An 18,824-nucleotide genomic window follows, 5' to 3' on the forward strand; every position below is an offset into this window, starting at 1 on the left:
CCAGATCGCCTGCCAAAAATAAGTCAGTGATGCTTGTCAAGCTTGGACATGTCTTGTTCATACAGTCTGGTAATAGCCAGCTTTCTTGTGGTAAAATATAGCAGGCACCCAATTGAACTTCTTAGACGTTCTCTCCTCTTTGAGCATGTAACCTTTCATCTACATTCTACAAAATAGCCACTTTGATCTTCCTACTCAACAATTTAAATGGATCCCCACTGCCTAAGAAGGAAAGCAGAAATCTCTTACCCTAATGTTCTCGTCCTTCCAAAGTCACATTGCAGCATGTCCTTTAGTCTTATTTTCCATAACTCCACTTCACTTGCTTTGTTCCATTCAGAATGTGCTTTTTGTTTGTGGGCATACTTAATTAGGCTTATCTGCTGGTTTACTCTGATTATTACGTAGTTTTGTAATATCTAAAGCTAAAAATGGATATATATACTTATTAAAATGAACTTGATACATATGTGTGTGTATATATACATATATTTATATAAATACCTTTCATCAATACTTTTGCAAAACTTTCATTTAGAGACTTTCGGAAACAAATTGTGTGTATGTATATTATGAAAGGTTGGCACTGATTTTAATTTCTTTTAGGATAATGAACCTTTCTGATTCGGCTGACTTGTAGTAGTGGTAAATACTACCTGTTGGAAACCTGTATTTAATCTAACAGATGCTCTAAAAGTCTGTAGTTTCTATGCAGCATGGTCTGGCAGAAAAACACTTTTGGAGTCAGACAGCTCAACACCTGAGTTATATAAACAAGAGGTATCTACATAGATACATAGCTAGATTCCTAGATAGATGGTGTCTATTATATCCCAGATGGTTTTCTAGGTCAGGGAATATAATGGAAGATCTGGATTTGAATACAGACTTCAGTTTGAATGGAGCTTGACAAGTCAATTACTTTCAAGTTTAAGTTCCTCCTCTGGGAAATAGCACAAATCGCACACATGACACCACTTCATAGGATGTGCTAAAGAGTAACTGGCTTAATGCTGTTAACCTCCTAACCTTGTTCCTATGACAGTGCTTTCTGAGGCTGAAAATCTGATCTTCCCAGGTTTGACCAATTGCTCTGTTTAGCTAAGTTCAGCCCGTTTATTATTTGGGACAGCCCCAAGAGAGGCAAGATTAGCATCCTTTGAACTGAAAGGAACTCTTCTCATCTGGAGGGTGAAGAAGGAAGAACAGAGTGTCCTGGTGGCATTTAGAATGGAATCTCTAGCCCTTCTCCTTGGACACTGTTTGAGTAATGAAAAAACTGTAATATGGAGACGCTGTCTCCAGCAAGAAACTTATGGCTGTATTTCAATAGTTTGTTCAAATTTAGACCATGCCAGCTTCTATAGTTGGTGAAAGCCTGAATATCCAAACACTATCTCCATTAATAAAATCTCAATGTTCCCAGAATGATGAATGTCTGAAAACAGGTTTTATTGTGAAAAGAGAAGCTCATTTGGTGTTTCCTCTTCTCTCTTTGCTTTTGGAAGAAAAAAATGAGAAAACTCCGTAGTCAGCCAAAAGGTCTTTGTCCCCTACTAATTCTTTCTTTAAAACTGTCATGAGAAGATAAGAGTTTTAAAGTTTTGTATTCTATCTCTGGGTCAGGGATCAAATATTTGCATTTGTAAAGAAATCAGAATTGTCTTTGAGAGGTGGAGATTCCTGGCAATGTTCAAGCTCACAAGTTGCACAATTCTGTAATGTGAAGTACTTCTAGTCACCTCGATGATGGAGAGGGTCACAGCAAAGAGATCTGGCCTCCTGGGTGGTCAAAAGTAGGGTGTGTTTAGAAAGAAGTTGTTTTTCTTTCTATTTTCTATTATTAAGTATTTAAAAACTGTGATGTAGTCACATTGTTTCTGCATTGATACTGTGCTTTCCTTTCTCCCTCCCACAGCCCTCAGTAACCCAGACGTTTATTCTTCTATCTACCTACCTTCACTTCCTATCACCCGAGGGTTTCTGCCTTTTAGGTTTTCTTTAGACTGAGATACTGTCTCCCTAGGCTTTCTGCTTTCTGGCTGGCCCTTAAAACAATCACCCAGCCCTTATTTCTTTAAAAATGCCAATAGTCATCTGAGCCTTAAGTCATAATCTTTTGAAAATATTTTTTCTTAAATTAAAAAAATTAAAGTATCTTAAGTCTGCTTCTTAATTTTTTTTTCAAATCCTCCACTTTTTTTTTTAGATAGGATCTTCCTCTGTCACCCAGGCTGGAGTGCAGTGGCACAATCTTGGTGCATTGCAGCCTCTACTTCCCAGGCTGAAGCAATCCTCCCACCTCAGCCTCCCAAGTAGCTGGGCCACAGGTGTGCACCACCATGCCTGGCTTTTGTATTTTGGGTAGAAATGACATCTCGCTATGTTGCCCAGGCTTGTCTCAAACTCCTGGGCTCAAGCAATCCACCTGCCTTGGCCTCTCAAAGTGCTGGGATTACAGGCGTGCGCCACCGTGCCCTGCACAGATCATGACCTTTTTGCTGGTGGAAGGTCTGGCCTTGATGTCGATGGTTGCTGGCTGATGAGAGTGGTGGTTGCTGAAGATTGGGGTGGCTGTGGCAATTTCTTAAAATGAGACAGTAATGAAGTTTGCCACATTGATTGATTCTTCCTTTCACAAAAGATTTCTCAGTAGCATGTGATACTGTTTGATAGCATTTTACCCACAATAAAACTTCTTTCAAAATCTGAGTCAATCCTCGCAAACCCTAATGCTGCTTTATCAACTAAGTTGATGGAATATTTTCAATCCTTTGTTGTAATGTCAACAATGACAACCAGAATATGTTCTATCTCCAGAGACCATTTTCTTTGCTCTTCCATAAGAAGCAACTCTTCATCCATTAAAGTTTTATCATGAGATTGTAGCAATTTAGCCACATCTTCAGGTGCCACTTCTAACTCTTTCTCTTGCTCTTTCTCCCAAATCTGCAGTAACTTCCTCCACTGAAGTCTTGAACCCCTCAAAGTCATCCATGAGAGTTGGAATCAACTTCTTATAAACTCCTAATAATGTTGATATTTTGGCCTCCTCCTATGAATCATGGATGTTCTTAATGGCATCTAGAATGGTGAATTCTTTCCAGAAAGTTTTCAACTAACTTTGCCAAGATCCATCAGAGAAATCACTATCTATGGCAGCTCTAGCTTTACAAAATGTACTTATTAAATAAGACTTGGAAGTCGAAATTACTCCTTGATCCATGGGCTGCAGAATGTATATTGGCTTAGCAGTCATGAACACAACATTAATATCCCTGTACATGTCCATCAGAGCTCTTAGGTGACTAGGTACATTGTCAATGAGCAGTAATATTTTGAAAGGAATCTTTGTTTCTTAGCAGGCCTCAACAATGGGCTTAAAATATTCTGTAAGCCATGATATAAACAGATGTGTTATCCAAGCTTTGTTGTTGCATTTATAGACTACAGGCAGAGTAGATTTAGTATAATTCTTAAGGGCTGTAGGATTTTTGGAATGGTAAATGAGCACTGGCTTCTGCTTAAAGACACACCAGCCGCATTATCCCCTCACAAGAGAGTCAGCCTACCCTTTGAAGCTTAGAAGCCAGGCATTGACTTTTCCTCTCCAGCTATGAAAGTCCTAGGTGGAATTTTCTCTCTGTACTTATTGGTCAGTTATGTTGTGAAACTAACCTGCTCTAAAAATAACATTTGGGCCGGGCATGGTGGCTCATGCCTATAATCCCAGTACTTTGGAAAGCCAAGGCAGGCAGATAGCTTGAGCTCAGGAGTTTGAGACCAGCCTGGGCAGCATGATGAAACCCTGTCTCTCCAAAAAATGCAAAAAAATTATGCAAGCATGGTGGCAGGCACCTGTAGTCCCAGCTACTCGGGAGGCTGAGGTGGGAGGATCACTTTTGAGCCCAGGAAACAGAGGTCACAGTGAACCGAGATCACACCACTGCACTCTAGTCAGGGCAACAGAGCCAGACCCTGTCTCTAAATAAATAAATAAATAAATAAATACTTTATTTAATAAATGAAGCAAAACAAAAAGATCACTGATCACAGATCACCATAACAGACACAATAATGAAAAGTTTGAAATATTGTGAGGATTACCAAGATGTGACACAGACACCAAGTGAGCACATGGTGCTGGAGAATAGGTGCCACTATCTTTGTGTGATACAGGGCTGCCACAAACCTTCAATTTCTAAAAAATGTAATGAGCACAGTGAAATGAGCTGTGCCTGTCCAAGAAGGTACTAGGATCATGTAACTCATACTGTTACTAAAACACCAGGGGTTTGGTCTAGGTCCTGCTGCCTGCTGCACTGAAAGTCCATCACTGAGATGCCAATGTGATGTCAGTCAATGAAATGTGAGCACAGTGAAATGAGCTGCTCCTGTACAAGAAGGTGCTAGGATCATGTAACTTATACTGTTACTGAAACACCAGGGGTTTGGTCTAGGTCCTGCCGCCCACTGCACAGAAAGTCAATCACTGAGATGCCAAGCATTGCCAAGGAAAAAGGCTTTCTTTGGGTGCTGCAGCTGAGGACATGGGAGCTCAGACTTAAATCCATCTCCCTGACTGACTAAAACCATGGGTTTATATAGAACGGAAAAAAAAAAGTCACAATGTGTAAGAAATAGGTACTAGGGAGGGGCATGGCATTTGGTACAGTGATCTGGTGAGTTTCACTTCTTTGATACTTTTTTAAGAGGCCTGAAGCTCCTTTCTCAAGAAAGGAACTCAGATAAAATAAGTTTCAAGCTTTAAGACAAAAAAGGTCAATTTCTATGTTTATCCAAAAGAACAGTCTATGGAATGATGTGGTTGGTTTCAATACTACCCTGGCATCTGATTGGTAGTTCTCTTGTCCCTTCTGAAATGGAAACTACAAGACTCCTTGAACATTTTTCTCTATGTGACCACACCAGTTCTTCTGAAAGGATGCTGGTCACACCTGCCCTTTCCCTTCAATATAGTTCTTTCCAGCAAGGGCAACTCCAAGAGCTGACCCTTTGCATTTTCAAGGCCTCCTAGGAGGTTGTATTCATGTCAGGGAATTTCTGGTCCACAGAAGAAAAGGTACTTCCTCACAGTGCTTAGGTAACTTCACTAACTAATGAATCTCTCTGAAAGACCAGAATGTTCCATTCAATGCAGTTACTAAAATGTATTTTTCCTTTAAGATTATTCTGCTTTATATTTCCCTTTGGATTTCTCTTGAACATGATGTGTGACAAGAGACTAATTTCAGTATTAATTTCCTGTTTTAATACTTTATGATGAAAATAATTGTAATTCAGTACATTTAAATTTTAATAAATATAGCATCTAGACAATAACTTATTACTATCAATTTGTTAATATATAGTTAATTGTAATATATTAATATTAATTTATTAATAGTTTTAAGCATTAATGAATTATAAAATACTTAAATATCTTAATATTTTAAAATAATTTAAGTAAAATATTTTTAAATAGCTTACTATTTATAAACATTTAGATATTTAAAATTAATAATACTTTAGTTCCTAGTTTAAATAGAAAAATGTTCCTGAAATATGCATAAGGGAAAAAAGAAAAGAAAAACACACTGATTATTTATTTCCAAAGAACAAGTAAACAAGAAGCAACTGATGAGAAGCAGAATTATTTGGGTTGGATATAAGCCTTAGCCTCCGTCTTCTGTGGTGTAATTTTCTTATGAACCTACTTTAGCTTTTCCCTGAAATCAGAAAAGCTCTGTGTGTGTGTGTGTGTTTTGTCAAAGGTTAACTCTTTCTTTTTTATGTGAAAGTTTTAGAACAATTAAACTGATGTAAATCAAATTACTGTTCTTTGAATAGTAAGCCATCCTTATGCTCTCTGTAGTTCTTGTTTCTTCTGTTTTAATCTCTGCATTATTATTAATAAAAATTATTTTCTTCTGTAAAGATAACATATGATTAGTACAGATATATTGGGAAATACTAAGAATCAAAGAAAGAAAATAGTAACCTGTAGTCCCACCATGCAAACACAACACATATCCTTTGTCTGAGGATTTTCCTGTTGTCCAGACATGTGAATGTCAAGAGGGAATATAGAATTAATGAATCAAAACAGTTCCTGTGAACTCATATAGATGTTGCCTTACTGGACCCTGATTTTTAACATTGTTACAGAAAAGTCTAGGGTCAATCTGATTATTCTCCCTTTACAGGTAACCTGTTTATTTTGGCTGAGGTGATTGTGTGTTCTTTATTCTTATAGTTTATTCTCTGTTCCATTTCTTTCACCAGAGTCTGTTCCATTAAAGACCAAGAACGGGCTGGGCGCGGTGGCTCACGCCTGTAATCCCAGCACTTTGGGAGGCCGAGACGGGTGGATCACGAGGTCAGGAGATCGAGACCATCCTGGCTAACATGCTGAAACCCCATCTCTGCTAAAAAGTACAAAAAATTAGCCGGGCGTGGTGGCAGGCGCCTGTAGTCGCAGCTACTCGGGAGGCTGAGGCAGGAGAATGGCATGAACCCGGGAGGTGGAGCTTGCAGTGAGCCGAGATTGTGCCACTGCACTCCGGCCTGGGCAACAGAGTGAGACTCTGTCTCAAAAAAAAAAAAAAAAAAAAAAGAAAGACCAAGAATGATTACCCCTTGCCTTTTTACAGAGCTAAGGGTATTAGAACCATCAGTGGCTCAGGACCTGTCAAGTCTCCAGTGAGTCATTCTAGGTTGTTCACCATACCTCTCTGTTCATCTTAGTTTCTCTCTGTTCCTCTCTTGATTTTTTGCCGGACAGAATATTATGAGGAATATTTATTGTTTGTGACATTGGGACCATCAAATTCTTAAATAAGATTTAGTCCTTTCTCAGAGGTAGTATTATCCTTTTCTCCCTTTTGTTAAAGTGATAATATATATGATCAATGTAATTTTTAACATTTTTCAAATACATATCAACTTTTGAAATTAGATAGCTGCATATAATACCAGAAAATGTACATTCATAGAATTTGTTTTGTTCTTAATTCTAGATTTTTTTAAGTTACAGAATTAAGATGTTAATCTGAATCCATTTTGCATCAATAAAGGATTTTTATGTCATAATTTTTAGAAACTTCCTTTATCCTTAAGTTGGCCTTCAAAGCATATATATCCAATGTCACTCCATAGAAACTTTGGTTTTACATGTAAATATATAGTTCATTTACTTTATGTGATATATTTGTTATGTTTTGTATTTGCTGACTATATTTATGCATTTTATGTGGAAAAGCATTTTAATTTAAAAAGTTTCATTCTAGAAGAAAATCAGCTGTTTTAAAAGTATTTTGATAACTGGTTATGAGCCATAATAGTATTATTGTTGTGAAGCATTTTATTTTCCTGAGTGTAAGAGTCAAACCCAAGAAAAATATTTTAATATGAAAAAATATTCTACCACACAATGATCAGAATATGTACTTTTATTAGATAATATTTTGACCATTTTGGCATGTGTTGGGTTGGTACTAAAAATGAAAAGATGAGCTTGCATTTCTAGCACAGGCTAAAATTATGGAGATGATACTCTTAATGATTATGTGTCTTCAATCAGAAGTTTTCACCCAAAGAACACATGGCTTGAAATAAGTTTTTTAAAAACATCACCAGTGTCAACATTATATTATACAAATTAAGAAGTAGGATTTTTTCCTTTTTTTAATGAAACACATTACAGCAAGTTGGGAAGGGTTAATATTGTCCTACATATAATAGAAGACAGAGAATGGACCAGCAATGTAGTCAGATGGTTGATTCTAGAGTTCCAGGGATCTTAGAAGTCCCAAACATAAGCAGGGAGAATTTTGGCTTTAGAGGTAACGTCTGTCTTGTCCATAGAACTTGACGTATTTTTGTGCCATAACCTTTACTAATCTGATTTCTTGAAATGTTTTACTTTGTTTCCAAATCCATTGTTACCTATGGTAAAGTTTCTGACAAAGAGCATGCTCCTGGATTATAATAGCTACTGTGGAAAGCTTATTACATGTCACGTGTTTGAGATACAGAAATTCATTTGGTTCTTATAGCACTGCTATAGATTAGGTATTAGCATATCCTTTTCACAAATGAAGAAACGGAACCTCAGGGTATTGGGCCAGGACACTCAGCCAGCAAGTGCACACACTGGCATGTTCTAGCCCAGGTATGTTCACCACTATCTGTCTAGGAAAAATAATTCCATAGAACGTAAGAGACTGAGGAAATGTATAGAGCCTTTTAAATCCTTACGTATTACTGATAAAAAATGCAAGCCTTTTAACTTTTATGGTAAATGGTGCAATTAAGGTGTTTATACTTATTTATAAGACATAGCGGGCTGGGCGCCGTGGCTCACACCTGTAATCCCAGCACTTTGGGAGGCTGAGGTGGGCAGATCATTTGAGGTCTGGAGTTCGAGACCAGCCTGGCCAACATGGTGAAACCCCGTCTCTACTAAAAATAATAATAAAAAATTAGCTGAGTGTGGTGGCACACGCCCGTAATCCCAGATGCTGGGGGAAGGTGAGACAGGAGAATTGCTTCAACCTGGGTGACAGAGGTTGCAGTGAGCCAAGATCATGCCACTGCACTCTGGCCTGGGTAATAGTGCGAGACTCCTTTTGAAAAAAAAAAAAAATAGCAAAGGCATATTTTGTTTTAAATGCATTTCATTGTCCAGTGCACCCAACCATCCATATATGACCTAGCACTTCTCAAAGACAAATTATCTTGCCACTTATGCAGACTTGGAATAGGATAGCGTGGTAAACTGAGGAAGAAGTGAGTGCATGTTAAGTTGGTGGACCATGATCGGTGTCAGCCAATTTTCATATAGTTCCTTTAGTTCCAGGAATTTGTTATAGTTGATCTAAGAGGATGCTGAATGAACAGCAGTAAATAGTTGACTCTGCTTTGCTTATTTGTGTTCCCTACCAGAGGTGGGAAAGAAATGAATAATTCCTCTAAGTGGAAATGGTCCATGCTCCAGTAGGTTTATGCTACATTTGAAGTATCTTTCTTCTGTCACTTCCTCTCCGCTCTACTCTGGGGTTTGTGAGAGCTTGGAGTGTGTCATACAATATCCTCTTTGGATTGTGAACTTTCTTACAGTTTTCAGAGCACTTTGAAGATGTCTGAATCATAAGGGATAACACAGGATGGATGAGAAGAATTAAAACCTGTAATAATGTATAGAATTATCACTGGGTGTGGTCCAGGTTGTCTTTCAGACCTACTTCTCCAGCCACTCCTATTTCAAAGATGTGGCAGTTAAGGTCCAGGAATTTCTGGTGATCCTGATTCCTAGTTAAGAATCGGAAACATGCTTCAGTCTAGTTCTGTCTCAGAATGAGGTAGCTCCTAGTCTAGGACTTTGCCATGAACAACTTAATACTTTTATTTATATTGAGTCATTTAATATGCAGAATCCCAAATAGATATTGAGGACTTTTGGAATTATACCTCGATTTATTTATTATGTCTTTGAGTATACCTCTTTGAATAGTTTTCCTTTTGGTTGCTCTCTCATTACAATACACATGTGACTTATCACAGTCTACTGATATCAACATTTTACCACTTTGAGTGACACATGGGAGCCTTATTTCCATTTAAACGCTTTTACCTTTCCCACTTTTAAATATTATTGTCTTGAGTATCAGATGGTGTTATAATGTTTGTTTCAGTCATCTAATAAATCTTATGAAATTCATGAGGAGGATCATTTATCGTATGTAGCCATATTTTAGCTTGTTTTGTTGTTTTCTTTCCTAATGCTCCATGATTCCATCTTCCATCATTTTCTTTCTGTTCAAAAAACTTATTTTAGCCATTTTTAAAAGATCTGCTAGCAACACAATCTTTTTGTTTCTTTCATCTAAGAATATTTCTATATTCCCTTCATTCTTGAAGTATAGTTTTCCTGGATTTAGAATTTGAAGATGACAGTTCTTTCTTTTCAGCACTTGGAAAATGTACCTTTTCCTTCTAGCCTGTATGGTTTCAGGTAAATTTGCTGTTATTTGAGTTGATGTTCCCTAATGGGTAATGTGTTGTTGCTCTCTGAATGCTTTCAAGACTTTTTTTTTTTTTTTTTTTTTTGCAATTCACTTCTCAAAATTTTAATAATGAAATGTCCTGGTATGGATTTCTTTGGGTTTATCCAGTTTGAGATTTATACAGCTGATGAATCTGTAGATTTATATTTTTTGCCAAATTTAGAAAATTTTAAGCCATTATTTTAAAAATGCTTTTTCAAACCCACTCTCTTTTTCTCCCTCTATTCTGGACCTCTGATGATGTGAATATTGAACATTTTGTTATTCTGCTACAAGTCCTCGAGGGTCTGCTATTTGTCAGTTTTTAGTCTATTTTCTTCTTGTTCATAGTGAGTAAATTTGGGAATTCTGTTGATCTGTTCTCAGGTTCACTGATTCTGTCCTTTGTCACCTTCATTTTACTATTGAACCCACTAAGTTTATCTTTGTGGTACTTTTTAGTTTTATAATTTCCATTTGGTTCTTTTTTTAATTCCTCAAAAAATACGGAATGCGTCACAACTTTGCATGTCACCCTTGTGCAGGTGCCATTCTAATCTTATCTATGCTGTTCCAATGTTAGTGTATTTGCTGCGGAACTGTGAGTACCGTGGTTCTTTTTTTATAACTTCTAGTTCTTGGCTGAGATTTTCTGTTTTTTCATTTGTTTCTAAATAATTTGCAATTACTCATTACACCATTTTGAGGAAGGCTGCTTTAAAATCTTTGTCAATAAGCTCTTCATCTGTTTCATCTCAGGGTTAGTGTCTGTTGTCATTTCACAGTCAAGTTGTGATTTTCCTGATTTTTGGTTTGTTGGGTAATTTTTCATTCTATCCTGGAATTTGGCTATGCTGTTAGGAGACTCAGAGTCCGATTTAAATCTTTTGTTTTAGTAGGCAGTCATCCCATTTAGATTTAGCAAGAAAATCCTGGCCTAATTTGTGGGCTGTGCATCCAATGACAATTACAGTTTCAGAGACTTTGTGGTGCTATTTTGGTCTTCTTGGTTTATCTGGGGCTGCTAGGGTTCCTCCTGGTATCTGCTGGTGCTGCCTGAAGGGGTGGAGCTTCTGGGTAGAGCCTCATGATGCCCCTGATGGAGGTAGAGGGAATACAAACAGATATCCTGGAGACAGGCACTAGTGCTGAGGACCGCCCCTCTCTCCAAGGAAAACACTTCCCAGATGGAGCCTTTTTTTGTGGCAGGATCCCCTTTGCTAGTGCTGCAAGCCACCTGCTGTTTCTCATTGGAGGAAGGGAGTCTTAGGCTTGATGAGTAAGGAGAGTGCTTTCCTGTCTCCTTATGGTCAGCAGGTGTATTAGTCTCATGCTGCTAATAAAGACCTACCTGAGACTGGGTAATTTATAAAGGAAAGAGGTTTAATTGACTCCCAGTTCCACATGGCTGGGAAGGCCTCAGGAAACTTACAATCATGGTGGAAGGGGAAGCAAACACATCCTTCTTCACAAGGCAGCAGGAGAGAGAAGTGCTGAGAAAAGTGGGAAAAGCCCCTTATAAACCCATCAGATGTCATGATAACTTACTATCACAAGAACAGCATGAGGGTATCCACCCCCATGATTCAGTAACCTCCCACCAGGTCCCCCACAATGCAGGATTATGGGAACTACAATTCAAAATGAGATTTGGGTGGGGACATAGCCAAACAATATCAGCATGGCTCCTGCTCCATTTTCCCTGGCTAGTACCGCTGGCCAGCCTGGTAGTGTTATTGGGACTCCCCTTTGGTCTGAGTGGGAATGAGCCTATTTGGGCTGGCTACTAGGTTGAGGCTCTAGAAACACCGGGCTTGGGTGACCTTCTGTGAGGTTGTGGGTTGTAAGGCACTGTCACTGTGACATTCCTCTAGTTGTGGGGTCTCTAACCAGTTCACCTTTCAGAGTTCTCTGGCTTCCTTTTGTGTTTTTTCTAGGGTTTGTATTTATACTTAGCTGGGAGGAACAGGGAAAAAGTATCTGTACCATCTTGTCCAGTCCTGAATTCTTGTGCAGGGACTATTTTTGGGGAGAGGTGGGGTGGGAGAAGACCCTTAAGACTACTCATTGTAGAAAAAATGAATTTGGTTAGTGGCTTTGTTTCAGTAGAAAGTTCTCTATTTCTTTATGTTTCTACCTTTCATAGTTCCCTGTAAACAAAACTGAAATGCAGTCTACCTGCCCTCTCTCTTCTCTCTACTTCGTAATCATGCTGTGATATGGTTTGGCTGTGTCCCCACCCAAATCTCATCTTGAATTGTAGCCGCCACAATTCCCACATGTCAAGGGAGGTACCTGGTGGGAGGTAATTGAATCTTGGAGGTGGGTCTTTCCCATGCTGTTCTCATGACAGTGAATAAGTCTCACGAGATCTGATGGTTTTATAAAGGGCAATTCCCCTGCACATGCTGTCTCTTGCCTGCTGCATATAAGACATACCTTGCTCTTCCACCATGATTGTGAGGCCTCCCTAGCTATATGGAACTGAGTCCCTTAAACCTCTTTCCTTTATAAATTACCCAGTCTTGGGTATGTCTTTATTAGCAGCATGAGAACAGACTAATACATGCTGCCTCTGTGGGCTTCAATGAGCTGAAGTTCTTATATCTTTAGGAGCATGGAGGAAGAGTTAAAGCCTCACTTTCAGTTTTGCTACTCTTGTGGTAGTGGGAACGTGAGTCAACAAATACTCTATCTTTAGGCCACCACTTCTCCTTCTCCTTCTGCCTTCCTCCTAATCGCCTCTTGTCAACTTCACCAAGCTTAACTTCACAGGCTGGGAAAAATGAGCTTTTAAAGACAGTTAGTCAAATCTTATATGTCAAACTCAAAAAGGGAAAGAAACCTTAAGTGTAAATGCCATCTGGCTTTATTTACTCATCCTCCCCCATCTCAGAGTCACTTTGAGCAGATGCAGGCTTTCACTCTGAAGAGCAGTTTATAGGAACAGATTGAAGAAAAGATTTGTTTTAAACATTTCAGCACGATAATTAGATTCAATTCAATTTGTCACTAAGTGTTCTGTAACTTAAGATGCCCTAGCCCTTGGCACATATGAGCAAAAATCTAAAAAACACAGGGAAGGTGCTGATGAAGGTTTTGGATGAGGGTTCAAGTAGCCAAATACTACCTTCACTTTTAAGATAAATCTAAAAGAAAATTTTTAAAATAGTAAATATAACTCTATAAAATAAGAATGGAATTCTTAAATTTCAGGAAACACCCAAAGATTCAGAAATGAATCATATTTCCTCATTTGTTGGGCATTAAAAATGTAATTTTATACTAGTGATAGCAACAGGGTCAAGAAAGCTTGGGAATGGTGCCAAAACTGTAACATTAAAAGTAGAAAAACTTGGTTCTTCCTTAGATGAATTTATATGTGACTAGAAATGCTATGAAATGTTCTCAGGTAGGAAAGTACTTTCGGCACAGAAGAAAATCCCTGTTCTCTAGGATTTTGGGGGAAAAACTTTATCTTAAATTATTCTAGGTATGAAATCATTTACAATTGTAATTTTTATTTTAACACGGTGGGAGTGAGTAATATGGACCACTGAAGATGCTCACATCCTTATCCCTGGAACCAAAAGAGACTTTGCAGATGTGATTAAGTTAAAGGCCTTGAGATAGGGAGGTTTTATGCTGGATCACTGGCTTTGAAGAAAGAGGAAGGGTCCATGAGCAGTGGAAGCTTCTGGAAGCTGGAAAAGTCAAGGAAACTGATTCTTCCCTGGATCCTAAAGAAAGTGTTACAGCCCTGCTAACACTTTGATTTTAGCCTAGCAAGGACTCACATCAGATTTCTGACCTCTAGAATTATAAGATAATAAATTTGGGTTATTCTGAGTCACGAAGTTTTGTGATAATTTGTTACAGCAGAAATAGAAAACTAATACAAATAAGTGAGTTATTTTTAAGAGGGTTGCTATTTGTCTCATAGAACTTTTTATGTAAAAGCATTATCTACACCACTGACTTTGCCCCTAGGAAAACATTTGGCAATGTTTGGAGACATTTTTGATTTTTGCAATGGGGGCATGGGGGTGGTGTATTACTGGCACCGAGTGGGCAAAAGCCAGGGGTGCTGCTAAATATCTTACAATGGAATGACCAGTCCCACAAGAAAGAATCATCTAGCCAAAACAGAGAAATTCTGAGCTAGGTTAATTTATATACTCAAAGCATGTAGGAAATTGAGGCTTCCCTATTCAGTTTGCTCTAAACTAACTGCATAGTCTAGAGCTGCACTGTCCAATAGGGTAGCTATTAGACACACATGTTTGTTCAAATTTAAATTCATTACAGTTAAACAAATTGAAAAATTCAGTTTCTCGGACACACTTACCATTTTTCAAGTGCTTGGTAGCCATATGTGCCTAGCGGCTACCATATTCAACAGCTCTGATATAGAACATTTCTATCATTGTGGAAAGTTCTATTGAGTAGTGCTGGTCTTCTAGACTCTTGCTACCCAAAGTGCTGTACATGGATAAGTAACATTAGCATTACCTGACAGCTGTTAGCAATGCTGATTCTCAGGTCCCACTCCAGACCTACTGAATAAGAATCTGTATTTTAATAGATCTCTGGGTGATTCATGTACACATTGAAGTTGATAAAGCACTGGTCTAGGTGACTTTCTCTTGCTTTCTTTCTCTCCCTGTCATTTCCTTTCTCCTCCCTCTGCTACACCCTGCACTTACGGTTCCCATTTAGCTACATAAATGCCTTTCTTCCCAGCTTCAGTTTCTAGTCTCCTCAAGCCAGGTCTGTGTATTATTTCATCTCTATTTTCTCCCAAAGACACTAACTACATTGCATTGCACAAAATAGCTGCTTGATATTATTTATGGATCGAATAAACTTCTGAAAATTCTTGATTTAGATAATTTTCATTTTAACTGAATGGATGGCTGCCATCATTTTTACTTTGTAATTTAATTCAAACATTTCCTAGAGTTTCAACTATGAAAAAAGATAGCCGTTTCAAATATCTAGAAATTTCATAGTAAATTGAAGCTTCCTAATAATTTCACAGTGTGAAGAAGAGAACTCATCCTAAGTATCCTATATTCTGATTCTTGATGTGTAACAAAATGCAGCCAGTATTTCCATTCTTAACATTCCATTCTTAACATTAATTCTCCAGAGCAATCATTTGTGTAATGGAATAATTTGTATTGTATTTTTAAAAAACAATTAGCCAATGTTCCCTAAGGAACCTAAGGGGATTATCAGGTTTTTGGTATTTATCAAAATCTGTTACTTTATATGATGGTTACAACTACAAGGAATTATCTCATTTTTTTTCTTTGCACGAATGCAGTGAAAACACTCATAGGATGTTTTGGAGTTAAGGTGACACACATAACGTTAAAAGCTTGATTTTATGAATACTGCATCTTACAGCAAAAATAAGAATTCACTGCTACAGAGAAGGAGCAAATTAAAAATTCTAGTTTAATTAGCCAGAGATTTCTCAGACTGTAAGTGATCTCCTTCATTTTACAGATGAGGAATTTGAGGCCTAGAGAAGTTGGTGCTAGTCAAAAGATCAAACCGTTGCATGTTTTGTGGAAAGGACAGTATTGGAGGCTTGCTTTTAAACATAGCTGTCTTCATCTCTTAAACGTGTGCTGTAAACCGGATGACCCTTGAGGGCCTTGCAACTTTTAAAACATTTTAAATCCGGTTCTCCCACTCTAAATATAGCATTCTTATAGTTTCATACTGCCTCTCTGTAGACTATTTCTGTCTGGAGAAAAGGATGGGTAAATGGATGGAAACTGTCACTACAATACTAATACAAAAGTTAGATTTAAATTCATGTTTCTTTGCACACGGTAATCTATATAAAAAGGTTTTTTACTTCATATGTAGATGAATAAAAGTGCCAAGTTATATTAATTCTCTGATAAAATAGTTTTGTAATTCCAAAGCTACTGGGCAAAGTCCAAAAGACACATATTTTTTAAATTTCTAAAAGCAAAACTAGCACTAGAAAAAATAACTTGGTCCAGAAATATTGGTTTGTGTTGCTTGGAACTGTAAGCATTGTGTTGTTTTAGGGTCCTTTTTACCCTTCAGGATAGAGGCCATGGCTTTCACTGGACTCCCAGAGGCACCAATGTCACAGAAATGAGTCACTAGGTTTTTCAACTCTTGAAATATGTATCTGAAGACCAGTGAAAATCTGACTTGTCAAGACTATGATTCTAATTACTAGGGTTTCTTGAGCTCACTATTTTTGCTATTAAATATTTTCTTCCTTCCTCCAGAAATTCTGTGTTTGAGTATTTTATGTATCCCTTGTGAAATAATCCCTAAGTAATGAAAATTCAACAATACAAAGTGATGCAGAGACAATGATCCTTGATGACAGTAGTGTGGATATCTGCTCATTTAAAAAAAAAAATCAAAGGCCTTATTTTAGTCTATATCTAGTTATTTTTTTCTACTTTTCAATGTTTCTCCCTGTCTTTCTAGAATTAGTTCTCCAGTTGTCTTTTTCCTTCTAGCTTATGTTATTTTATCTTTAAAGACAGTGTGATGGAGCTTAGTAAGGATGCTATGAATTGAAGAACACAGATGCCTCTAACTTATGGAAGAGGAAGCCAAATGCTGTTCCACTTTCAGATAAACAGATGACACAGAGGCAAAAGCTTCTCCCCATAAGATCTGTTTGTAATTCTGATGCATAAGAACTTTGCCAGCATGCTAAGGGGGTTGAAGGGTACTGTATTAGTTTGTTTTCACACTGCTGAAGACATACCCAAGACTGGGCAATTTACAAAAGAAAGAGGTTTATTGGACTTATGGTTCAACATGGCTGGGAGGCCACACAATCGTGGAGGAAGGCAAGGAGGAGCAAGTCACATCTTACATGGATGGCAGCAGGCAAAGAGAGAGCTTGTGCAGAGAAACTCCTGTTTTTAAATCAGATCTCATGAGACCCATTTGCTATCATGAGAACAGCACGGGCAAGACCCTCCCCCATGATTCAATCATCTCCTACGGGGTCCCTTCTGCAACACATGGGAATTATGGGAGCTACAAGATGAGATTTGGGTGGGAACATAGAGCCAAACTATGTCAGGTAGGAAGGCAGGATTCAGGAAAATAAATTTCTCTGTCTGATTAAAGAGTTCACTAAATCACGCCTATAATCCCAGCACTTTGGGAGGCCGAGGTGGGCAAATCACAAGGTCAGGAGATCGAGACTATCCTGGCTAACACGGTGAAACCCCATCTCTACTAAAAATACAACAAATTAGCCAGGCGTGGTGGCAGGCGCCTGTAGTCCCAGCTACTTGGGAGGCTGAGGCAGGAGAATGGCGTGAACCCAGGAGGTGGAGCTTGCAGTGAGCTGAGATCGCACCACTGCACTCCAGCCTGGGCAACAGAGCAAGACTCCATCTCAAAAAAAAAAAGATTTCACTAAGAAGTTGCATATTCAAATATAAGTCACTTAACTCACCCCCTCCCAAATTTTAAGTCATGCTTCAGTGCATTATGTGTTTATTACAAGTTCATACAGTGCTTAAATCCCAGTCTTCAATCTTGTAACCTCACTATGGGTAATCCTTAGTGTACTATTCTTGTGGATCCTTTCCTTTGTTTTTCTTGCCTACTTAAGTGTAGGGTTACTTTCTAGATCATACCATGGAGTAGTACAATGGGGAATGTCTTAAAAATCAAATACTTAAGTGCAAAACACAAAATAAGGTGTAATTCAGTAACAATCAAACTAAGCAAATAAAACACATTCTGAGATGCCTTTTAAATGTTTCAAGTGTGGGTTGCCCCTGATAAATTTAATTAGGCATTATAAAGAGATAACATATAAATGCATTTTAAAGATGTAATTGCACCTTAAAACTTTACATAGTTAAAAATCAAAAGGCCACAAATGACCTGAATAAATAGCAGGAGTCTGAAGAATAACTGTCAAAAAGAAAATTGTCAGCAATGTTTTTGAAAATATAATGAGGGCCCTAGAAAGTATACAGCATAGTTAAAAATCTGTCGTGGTAACAAGAATAATTAAGAGCAGGACTTCAGGTTCTTCATTAGCATCATATACCTGGATTAAATGGAGCAAGTACATTTCTGCCTCTGATCTAAACTGGAAGCAAGCACTTTACTGGTTTACGGCTAAAAGAAGGCAAAGGAATTGACCCAGCTTACATCTTCCCTAACGAAGTTTTTCACTCTGTAAGCCTGATCTGATTAAGATTTTTGACGAAGAAATAAATATGAAATGGATGGGTAAATGGCATGAGAAGCAAGAGAAATGCCCAGATGTCCCAAAGGCTGTCTTTCCATTCTTCAGGTGGGGCCAACATGAAGCCCCTCTGGGCTGCATCTGGTTCTCTTTTGTTGCTACTTTATTTCTTAGGAAAATTATTTTTATTGTTTTTTAGCCAGAACTGTTCTGCAATGAAATTCTATCAGCGCTGGCCTTTGCCCAGCAGCCCAGCTGTTTCTGGAGGGTGGGGTCCAATCTTACCGAGGTGGCCAGAGTGCATCCAGCTCCAAACACGCCCCAGTCAGTGCTATGTTGTCTGATGAGTCTCCACCAGACCCTCCCAAACTGTAACCTGTGAAAAACAGAAATACGAGGCCTGTATGTTCACTCCCTAAAGAGTTATCTATTTTCCCCAAACATCTCAACTAGGTCAGGCCCTGTCATTAAAAAACAAGTGAGTCTCCCTTAGTTTCCCAGCTAAGAAGATCTGGCCTCTGCCTTAGGCCCTGACTAGGGGGCCCCATGCT

The 18,824-nt window shown here is 38.2% G+C and overlaps 1 protein-coding gene and 1 non-coding gene across 8 annotated transcripts in view; one reads left to right on the forward strand and one right to left on the reverse strand.

The window, feature by feature from the left end:
• LPAR1 (lysophosphatidic acid receptor 1) overlaps positions 1-18,824 on the forward strand; it is a 168,076-nt gene that overhangs the window by 125,462 nt on the left and 23,790 nt on the right. The window lies entirely within an intron of this gene.
• On the reverse strand, positions 10,547-10,655 carry LOC115836024. Its single transcript, XR_004031029.1, has one exon. It is a non-coding gene; the product is annotated as a U6 spliceosomal RNA (small nuclear RNA).

This window comes from Nomascus leucogenys, chromosome 1a, assembly GCF_006542625.1.
Source record: "Nomascus leucogenys isolate Asia chromosome 1a, Asia_NLE_v1, whole genome shotgun sequence".
In the NCBI taxonomy this organism is placed as follows: domain Eukaryota; kingdom Metazoa; phylum Chordata; class Mammalia; order Primates; family Hylobatidae; genus Nomascus; species Nomascus leucogenys.